We start from the raw sequence: 9,951 nt of genomic DNA on the forward strand, positions 1-9,951 counted from the left end.
GTAAAATATGGGAAATCATTTGCTTTCGAATGTTTCACATGATCAACTCTTCTCTCATGACTTGGAAGAACAATTATAGGGTTTGAATCGAATTTGATTACATGGAATTGATTTTGATCTTTGTTCCTTGCGTTCCACCCTTGTATATATGTTTTTACATTTTCTTTATTTTATTTATTTTAATTTTAATTTTAAGAATCCTAATCCCCCCCTTATTTGTGTTTACTTGTATATATTTATTCTTTATTTTATTTTTGTAAATAATACTTTATTATTTTAATTCTTTATTTGTTTATACAATTGTATATATTTATATTCTTTATTTTATTTTTGTAAATAATACTTTTCTTTATTTGTTTCACAATTACAAGTGTACCCTCAATCCCCGGAATAGAACGATCCCTATTTGCTTATACTACTAACGATATTTCAGGGTTAAATTATGCTCTTGCTTTGAGCGACATCAAGTAGTTTAGAGAGAAGCACAGAAACATTGCCTCAACAAATCAGTCTCTGCTGTAAGTGAATCTCATTTCCTAGATCTGCATGCTCAATTCTTCTTGATATGATTTTTTTTGGTTGCTTTGCAGAAATGTTAGTGTTGGTCCATAAATATGTCAAGTTGTTAGTCAATTTATGATTCATAAATTGGAACTTATGCATATATCAGGATTACCCAAGCAATTAAAGTTGTTAGTCAATTAAAGTTGTTAGTCAATTAATATCATTTGAGTCCATTACAACTTTTTTGTTTTGTTCCTGCACTCCAGACCTCAAGATTTGAGCTTTTGTCTTGTTCAATTTTGATTACAATTGATTAAAACCTCATGATAAATTCATAAATCCCAAAAGCCACCGCTGCATGACAAAGTTTCATTTATGCAAACAAGAGTCCAGAAGATTTTGACAAGAAGCCATTATATTTGGCTAGTGCATGATTCCATTTCTTATCTGCTAAGTGCTAACACTACCACCACAAGTAGCCAAAAGTTTTATTTTTAATTATCTCTTTTCTTTTTTTTTGAAAGGGGTTTGGAACCCAGCCTAGTTGGGAGGCTCAGCCCCACGCCCGGTTTCATTTATTATATTAATAGTATGATAGTTTTATTTTTAATTATCTCTTAGCAAAATAAAAGCTCTCAATTGCTTTTAACTTCACCCATGGCAGCAACGAAGACATGTATAACTTCAAAAAATGAAAACAAAAAGTCTAGAATTATGAGATTGATAAGTAGTTCATTTCATATCTAATTGTATCTAGTCACAAACTCGTACTGCATCATATCTAATTATCTTGTTAGTTCAATTTTGTTAGTTTGGAATGAAGAAAGTGATGGAATTGGCCTGGTTTGAAATACTTGCTTGCTATACTCATCTGACTAGTTAATCAAATGCTTAATCTAAAGATTGTTTGATTATGTATATTCCAAGTTTGAGAACATATTTTTTTTCTTGTCTGGACATTATTCCGCTATGTTAAAAGAAAAACCTTAGTTATGACTCTTTAGTATATCTTGATGTTTTTTATTTTGATGAAGAGACTAAACCAATATATTCCAACTTGATTTTATGCCTCTACTTTGTCTTAATACTGCTTTCTTCATGAACCTCTGCATTATTTTTGGCACTTTGGCCAGCAACTGAAATAGATACTCATGCAATTACCCAACTTAATGTCATTCTACTACTAAATAATCGAACATTTTAATGATTAAGTTGCTTTTAACACAACCTCACACAACCTACCATGCATGCCTATAATTAAAGCGCGCGCGCACACACACACACACACACACATATATATATATATATTCATATAATTCGATTTGATTTTTCCATACATATGACTTTGCCTGAATTATTCTTTTTGTTTTTGGTTACAGGTTCTTTGCATTATAATCTCGTTGTTCGATATGTGTCATTTGTCTTCCTCTTATCAGAAGCTCTATCTATTGGTTTTGATTCCAAGTAAGGCTCCTCTTTTTGTTATATTGTTTTTAATGATAATACTTGGTTGTAAATGTAGTGGAAAGTTATGCCCTTGATCTTTGTCTGTTGCATTTTGTTTTAATTGGTATGTTGGGTTTCTGATATAAAATCTATGATAGGAATTCTATAATTCTTATTATTATTTTTATTACTCAATGTCTTCTCCAAAGTAATGAATCTCCCTTATCCTGCATGTGTTTTATGACTTTGCATAAATCTGTGCACATTAGATTAATTAGATGTTAATCTAATATACATATTGTATCATGTGTGTTCTCTAATTAAAGATTTAGTTTTGTTTATTTCTGCTTGATGTGATGTTGTTCATTTAATGTAGAGATTTATTGTTAGTATAGTTGGTATATATTTTCATACTTAGCTATTTGTGTTACTGTATTTCTAGCTGACATAGATATTGATAAGGGAAAAAATGGACAAGTCATGGATTGATTGGGTAGATTGGTGTTCTAAGCCATATCGTGCGAAGTTAGAAGATTTCTTGAACTTTGCATATGTCAATAGGGATCCGAGTTCAAGGATTTATTGTCCTTGTAGAAAATGTGAAAACCGAAAATTCTTTGAAAAAGTAATTGTGCGACAGCATCTTCATGGTAATGGGTTTTGGAAGAAATATAAGATCTGGGATAAGCATGGTGAGTCCAGGGATGGTGCTGATTCATTGCATAGAGATGAGATGTTTATGGGGTCAGATGATTATATGGAAGAGGATATGGTTAGACTAGTCCAAGAAGCTATAGGAACAACAAATGTTGTTAGACCACATGATGAGAGTGGTGGAAAAAGTTCAAATCCACTTGTTGGGCCAAACGAGTCTACTAAGCAGTTCCTAAAGTTGATGAAATCTGCAAACCTTCCATTATATCCTGGTTCTAAGAAACATACAACATTGTCATTCATTGTCAGACTCCTACAGGCGAAAGTGTTAAATGGTTGGACTGACAAATCTTTCAAAGACTTGCTTGACATATGTAACGAGTCTATGCCAGAAGGTGTAAACCTTCCTAATTCTTATTATCAAGCTCAGAAGTTAACTGAAGATTTAGGGTTCACGTATAACATAGTGGATGCTTGCCCTAATAGCTGTATGCTTTTCAGAAATGAAGACATAAATCTTGATCAATGTTTGATATGTAAGGCATCTCGATGGAAAGAAGATGGTTGCAGTTTAGTTTCTGATTTGGGACTTGGGAAACGGAAGGCAGCAAAACAAGCAAGATATTTTCCTTTGAAACCAAGGTTGTAGAGGTTGTTTATGTCCTCTAAAACTGCAACGCTTATGAGATGGCATGCCGAGAAACGAACTGATGATGGTGTGTTTAGGCATCCTGCAGACTCTCACGCTTGGAAGGATTTTGACAAGAAACATCCAAGTTTCTCCGGAGATATTCGCAATGTAAGGCTTGGGTTGGCCTCAGATGGATTTAATCCATTCCGAACTATGAACATAGTTCATAGTACTTGGCCTGTCATACTAGTTCCGTACAACTTACCGCCAATGATGTTGATGAAGCAACCTTTTATCTATCTTTCTGTGCTTATTGATGGCCCAAAAGGACCTGGTGATAAGATCGATGTTTACATGCAGCCAGTCATTGAAGAGTTGAAGGAATTATGGGATGAGAGCATAGAAACTTTTGACGCATCAAGCAATCAAATGTTTCAAATGCATGCTGCCTTACTTTGGACGATTAATGATTTTCCTGCCTATGCTAATCTATCAGGGTGGAGTACAAAAGGTGAATATGCATGCCCTTCTTGCAACTCTGAAACTGCTTCTATATGGTTGCCAAGTGGTAAAAAGTTCTCATATGGTAGCAGCCGGCGGTTTTTACCTTATGATCACAAGTATCGGAAGGATCCCAGATCTTTCAATGGCTTACGAGAATATAGACAATCTCCTACAACATTATCTGGAGTAGATCTTCTCATCCAGCTTCAATTAAATGGTATCCTTACAGAGTATAGAAGAGAAGATTTGCAGACAAGGCAAATGATCGGGCCAGAGAAACCTGAGAAAGATCCTTTGAAGAAAAGGAAGCACAATTGGAAGAAAAAAAGTATATTTTATGAGCTTCCTTATTGGAAGGATAATCTCATCGGTCACAACCTTGATGTCATGCATATAGAGAAGAATGTGTGTGACAATGTTCTTGGGACCATACTAGGAGTTGCTGGAAAATCAAAGGACAATATCAGTTCTCGACGTGATCTTGAGCTTATGGGAATTAGAGAGTAGTACCATGTGAAGAGGAGGGAGTCCGGTTCAGAATACTTTGATCCTGCAGATTTTGAGATGAATAATGATGGGAAAGATAAGTTCCTCGTAGCCTTATCAGAAACAAGAATGCCGGATGGTTCTGCTTCTCATATTGCACGACGGGCACGTTTGAAAGATCGAAGTATCAACGGTCTTAAAAGTCATGACAATCATATTCTTTTACAGCAATTGATTCCATTATCTATACGAAGTTCTTTACCGAAGAAAGTGGTCGAAGGGCTGATTGATCTGGGCAAGTTTTTCAAAGTATTGTGCTCCAAACTAAATTGTGCAGCAGATTTGGAAGAGGCACGTTCTCGTATAGTGGTGACCCTTTGTGATCTTGAGAAGATATTTCCACCATCATTTTTTGATGTGATGGAGCTTTTACCTGTCCAAGAAGCATTAATTGCTGGTGCTGTGCAGTTTCGGTGGATGTACACACACACTCGACCCAGATTTGGCCACTTACTAAATCACTAAGCCTCAACCCTCTCACAAACACCATAACCCATACCCAAAATCCACTACACCCTCAGAACACATCGGAGAAAAGCATATCACACAGAGACCCAAACCCAAAAACTCGCCATATCAGACATCCAATAAAACAGGGAAAAGGGTTTTTAGTACCAACCTTAAGGAAATCTCCGGTGCAATATTAGGCGTTTATCCTCGACACAGGGGGTCGTCGTCTTTCCAGGTATGGTAACTCTACGAAAGCGCCGCAGTTTGCTTCTCGAGTCTCAGGTGACTGGAGCTTGAAGATGAAGAGTAGGGGTCAAGGTTTTGAGCAAAATGTCAAATCTCGCTACCTTCCCCCCTTTTATGTCAACGTCAAATAACTCTAGGCCGTCCGCCAAAAAACGACATCAAATGTCAGTCGTACACGTGTCCCACGACTCCAGTTACTCTCGGGATTAACCGAGGCGTCACCTCGGTTACAAAATCCATCATTACTCAGCATTAATGGCAGGGAGACGGCTAGGTGGAGGAAACACGCCTCCGCACGCTAACCCTCTAGGGGTTTGCCACGTGTCAACCACCATCAGACGAAGAGTCTAATGGAAGCCTCCACTTTTGGGAAGATAGCGCCAGTCGTTGGCAGTATCCGTTGAGCGACAGCCCGCTAGCAGAACTTCTCACTTGTCACCTTCCAAGTGTCGAAGTCCCCGCTGAGCGAAACCTCGCTAGCAGAACTTCCCACTTGTCACTTTCCAAGTGTCGAAGTCCCCGCTGAGTGAAACCCCGCTAGCGGAACTTCCCACTTGTCACCCTCCAAGTGTCGAAGTCCCCACTGAGCGAAACCCCGCTAGTGGAACTTCCCACTTGTCACCTTCCAAGTATCGAAGTCCCCGCTGAGCGAAACCCCGATAGCGGAACTTTCCACTTGTCACTTTCCAAGTGTCGAAGTCCCCGCTGAGCGAAATCCCGCTAGCGGAACTTCCCACTTGTCACCTTCCAAGTGTCGAAGTCCCCGCTGAGCGAAACCCCGCTAGCGGAACTTCCCACTTGTCACCTTCCAAGTGTCGAAGTCCCCACTGAGCGAATCCCCGCTAACTGAACTTCCACCCATCAACTTGCAAGAGATACAGCCTCTGCTACACTCAACACTGCCAGTAGAGCCCCCTCTCTATCTTGCAAACCCCGTACTTTGTTGAACCCAACACCGCTCAATAAAAACACCGCCAAACACGTCCACGCGACGCTGTTTCCTGCTACAACTAGCGGGGGGTATCCACCAGAGGCAAATCCCAAGGCTACGCCTCACTCTGACAACGACAGCCACGCGGCGTTACTGTCAGATCGTCCCTACGGGACAAGGGGACTAGTCAACAGTCTACGACGACCTTGATCAGGTACGTTGACCCCCGTCACTTAGGTGCTAAGATTGGGCCCGCTACCCAACACCCTCTGCTCAATGCAGCTCCCCCTCAACAAACAATCTAACGGACCATCCGGAGGTCCGTCTTGGCTGGGGAGTGGGGGACTCCCTGGCGGGCCTAGCAGGGCCCCACCCGAAAGGGTATAAAGTGATCGCTCAGTAAATCCATGGCTGACAACGCACTGAAGCTAATTATGCTGTTGCGAGTCTAGCGGAAGTAACGCTTCACACCGACGATCAATTCCCCAACCAAGATTGCCCTCCTTGACTGGGGACTTGGGGGACTTGTACCTACATGTGCCAGAACGAGCATAATTAGCTATAATAAGCCACGCTCATTGTACCGCCAGAGGTACCGACTCCCACCAAAGGCGTGACATGCGAAGGCACGGCCAGGAGGGCTACCGCTCGAGCCCTGGATCGCCTCCAGATCACAGCTGACGAGCCGCGTCAAGATAGCATTAGAAGCTCCAGACGCTGGGAATCGAAGCACATCAGTCCCACATCGAAAATAAGAAGAAGATCAACCTTCTCTTCACCTATAAAAGGTTCTCTCCTCTCTCCTCATTAATTACGCATTCACTACTCATTTATTGTTATGCTGCCTCGTGTTGCAGCGAACGGAGGTCATCAAATCCTCAGGGTAGCGGTCCGCCCACCGGACCAGCGTTAAAACGAAGAATCGGCTACCGCCGGACTTTGGCATTAACATGATGGGTTCGGAAGAAGAAGAAGGAGGAGGAGGAGGAGGAAAGAGAATTGGAGGTTAAGAAGAAAACGAAGACATCTTCTTTTTTTTCTTCTTTTTTTAAAAATCATTTTATTGTAAAAATATCCGTTTTGCCCTTCTTGTGGGTTGAAAAAACTGAAAAGTGGGCCCTCATGTCGGTTCCAACTCAGCAGGTGACGTCATGTTTCGAGCCAAATTCAAATTTTGGACTCGGGTGATGTCATTTAAGAGTATAGGGACCATGGTAATCGATTTTCAGAAAGAGGGACCAATCTGATTTTAGGCCTAAAGTTCAGGGGAGTAAACTGAATTTAATCCTAATTATTTTGTGGTTTTGGAGTACTATGTGTTTTTTTTATCTCGATTATTGGATGAATATACCGAACTAAACAACAAGCATACAAGATTAAAAAAAAAAACTCATATTTGGACCATAGGGTGAATATACTGGGCAAAACAACAAGCAAACAGGCAAGTGAGATAAATGAGCAACAAATGAAAAGCTCAATCCTGATGTCCTAGATCATGAGTAGGCCTGGCAACAGGCGGGTATAGTGCGGGTACGGGTCGGGTTTTTAACGGGCCGACCCAGTAAAAACCCGTTAAGTTAACGGGTTTCGCGGGCTTAACCCGACGGGTTTGCGGGTTTTCCATTGGAACCCGTTAAGAACCCGTTAACAAATTTTTTTTTTTAAATTATTTTTTTTTTTTTAAAAAAAAATTAAATTGGAAAAGTCGAATTCTCGGTCTACTCGATTGTTCTTCATTACATGCTGATTGCAAAATTGCAGAATATGCTTGCAGTTTCAGAAAGCTTGAGCCTTTCAATTACAGAATACTGCTTGCAGTTTCAGAAAGCTTGAGCCTTTCAATTACAGAATACTATCACATCTATACCTCTTTTTACTCCCTTTACAAAAACCAGAGTGAGGAACTTATGATGACTCTGAAATGAAATTTTTCAATACAAGTATGCAAACCCAACACCAGCAATCCCCAAACAAAGTGCCAAAGCTACAATCCAAGTCTCACAGCCACAGCATTCCTGATATTCTTGTTCTGCAAATTGTGAATGCAGCTTCGAAATGATCAGCCATGCCATAAAAATGATCTACCAATTTAATTATAAAAAAAATGATCTACCAATTGCTTTCTTTACTTTTGCAGGCCATAAACCAATTCACCTACAGCTTTAAAGACCAAAGGCCAGACATGCATTAACGTATAGATTTGTCAGAAAAGGACAAAGATAGTTGTTTCATCCAAAGGCCAAAGGCCAAAGGTATGTGTTGCGTTCTTTCACTCAAACTTATGATGACTCACACAAAACAAAACACGTAGTACGACTCTGTTTCTCTATCTGAAATTCAACACTTGCTTAGTCAAGAAATATCAGATTACGAGTGGCTTTCCAGTTCTGAAGAACAAAACAATATTGGGTTTCCCAAATCTTCAGTCATAGGTATGTGTTGCTTTGTTTTGTGTAAGAACAGCTTTTTTTGGTAACCATATGAGCATGAAGGCTGTTATATTCCTTTTTAATGGTTTTGAAGGAGTTTTTAGCTGTTTTATAACTACTTATGAGGTATAAAATTGAAGCTTTCATATCTAAATACCTAAACCCTAAACAAGAATTCAATTGTTGTAATGTTTAATCAACCTAATTAGATATACTCATTATCTCCCTTGTTTCTACCTGAAATGCCTATTTGAAGATCTGTTCTGTTTTTCTAGCTATTGACAAATCTATATGGTATTGTCCAGGATAGATTGCCTGAAACTCTCGATGCATTAACCAAAAAAAAACTATGCATTAACCAAAAAAAAACTATAAACACAGTCCTTCATTTTCTTTAACGGAAACTTTCATTACAGCAACTCTTAGAACCCAAAGACGGAGACTTTCTTTCATTACAGCAAAAACCCATAACCGAAATCATAGTATTGATCGAACCCAGTTGAGATTTGTATGAGAAAACCAAAACCCATGTTGCAAAATGTGCCAAAAGGAACATAAATAGGGTCTCAAAGATTCAGAAACGCGTAGAGAAAAGAAGAAGAAGAAAAAAACTGACCTTTATTGGGTATTGTGAGATTCTTCTTTGCTTTCAGAGATCGTGCAAGCAACTGCATCTAGTTTTGTTTGCTTTGCTTTGCTTTCAGGTCCGGTTCTGGCGTTGTCTAGCAGAAAGCTTTCTGGGTTATCTCTGGCGTCTGTTACAGGAAAAAGACTGTTCATATTACCAAATCCAGAAATTGAAGCAAACCCAGATCACCATTTACACAGATACAAAGACTGCAAGGAATCAAAGAAAACCCAAAGCAAAAGACAGATCCATGCAATACCTTGACAAATTGGGCGCGCAGAGAGAGATGAGAGATATAGAGAGAGAGAGAGAGAGAGAGAGAGAGAGAGAGAGTTGGGATTTGGGTGACGGAAATGAATGGGAGGTTGCTGTGCTCAGATTGGGTTGAGTTCCAGAGAGAGAGAGTTGCGTTCTGGTGAATGACGGAAAGGGTCGAAGAGTCGAAGTAGGTTTGTTTGGAAGTAAACGGGTTCCATGGCTTCCAGTGGGTTTTGCACGCAAGGCCCGTTAATTTACGGGTTTTTTGCGTGCGGGCTTTTTTAGCACGAATTTAATAAATGGACGGGTTCGTGCGGGCTTTTACAGTGCGGGTTTCGGGCGGGTTTACGGGTCACGGGCTCAGATGCCAGGCCTAATCATGAGCACGTGATTTAAGACAAAACACTACTAAAATATCACTCTTTTGTCAATAAAAAGGAGCTCATCCTCATTTAGTGGGAAGATGCATGCATTGACCATTTTCATTCAAAGAAAAATTAATTCTTACAAGAGCATCTTTAGTAATAGTAGACATTTTCGAGTTAAATTTTAGTTAAAATAGTTAAAAAGTCATTTTAGCTAGTCACTTTAGAAATACGTCTGTATCAATACTTTATATTTTAGCTAGTTTTATCCTAAAAAAAAAAATTAGGTAGTTTTAAATTTATATTATTTTTTAAATGAAAATTAAATAGTATAAGGGTATTTATAAATTACATAAAAT

The 9,951-nt window shown here is 39.3% G+C and overlaps 1 long non-coding RNA gene across 1 annotated transcript; it reads left to right on the forward strand.

Annotated features, from left to right (window-relative positions):
* Window positions 1-319: 319 nt before the first annotated feature.
* On the forward strand, window positions 320-9,224 carry LOC112179425. Its single transcript, XR_002927752.2, has 4 exons — window positions 320-518; window positions 1,884-1,968; window positions 8,050-8,164; window positions 8,270-9,224. It is a non-coding gene; the product is annotated as an uncharacterized LOC112179425 (long non-coding RNA).
* Window positions 9,225-9,951: the final 727 nt, after the last annotated feature.

This window comes from Rosa chinensis, chromosome 7 (assembly GCF_002994745.2).
Source record: "Rosa chinensis cultivar Old Blush chromosome 7, RchiOBHm-V2, whole genome shotgun sequence".
Lineage (NCBI taxonomy): Eukaryota > Viridiplantae > Streptophyta > Magnoliopsida > Rosales > Rosaceae > Rosa > Rosa chinensis.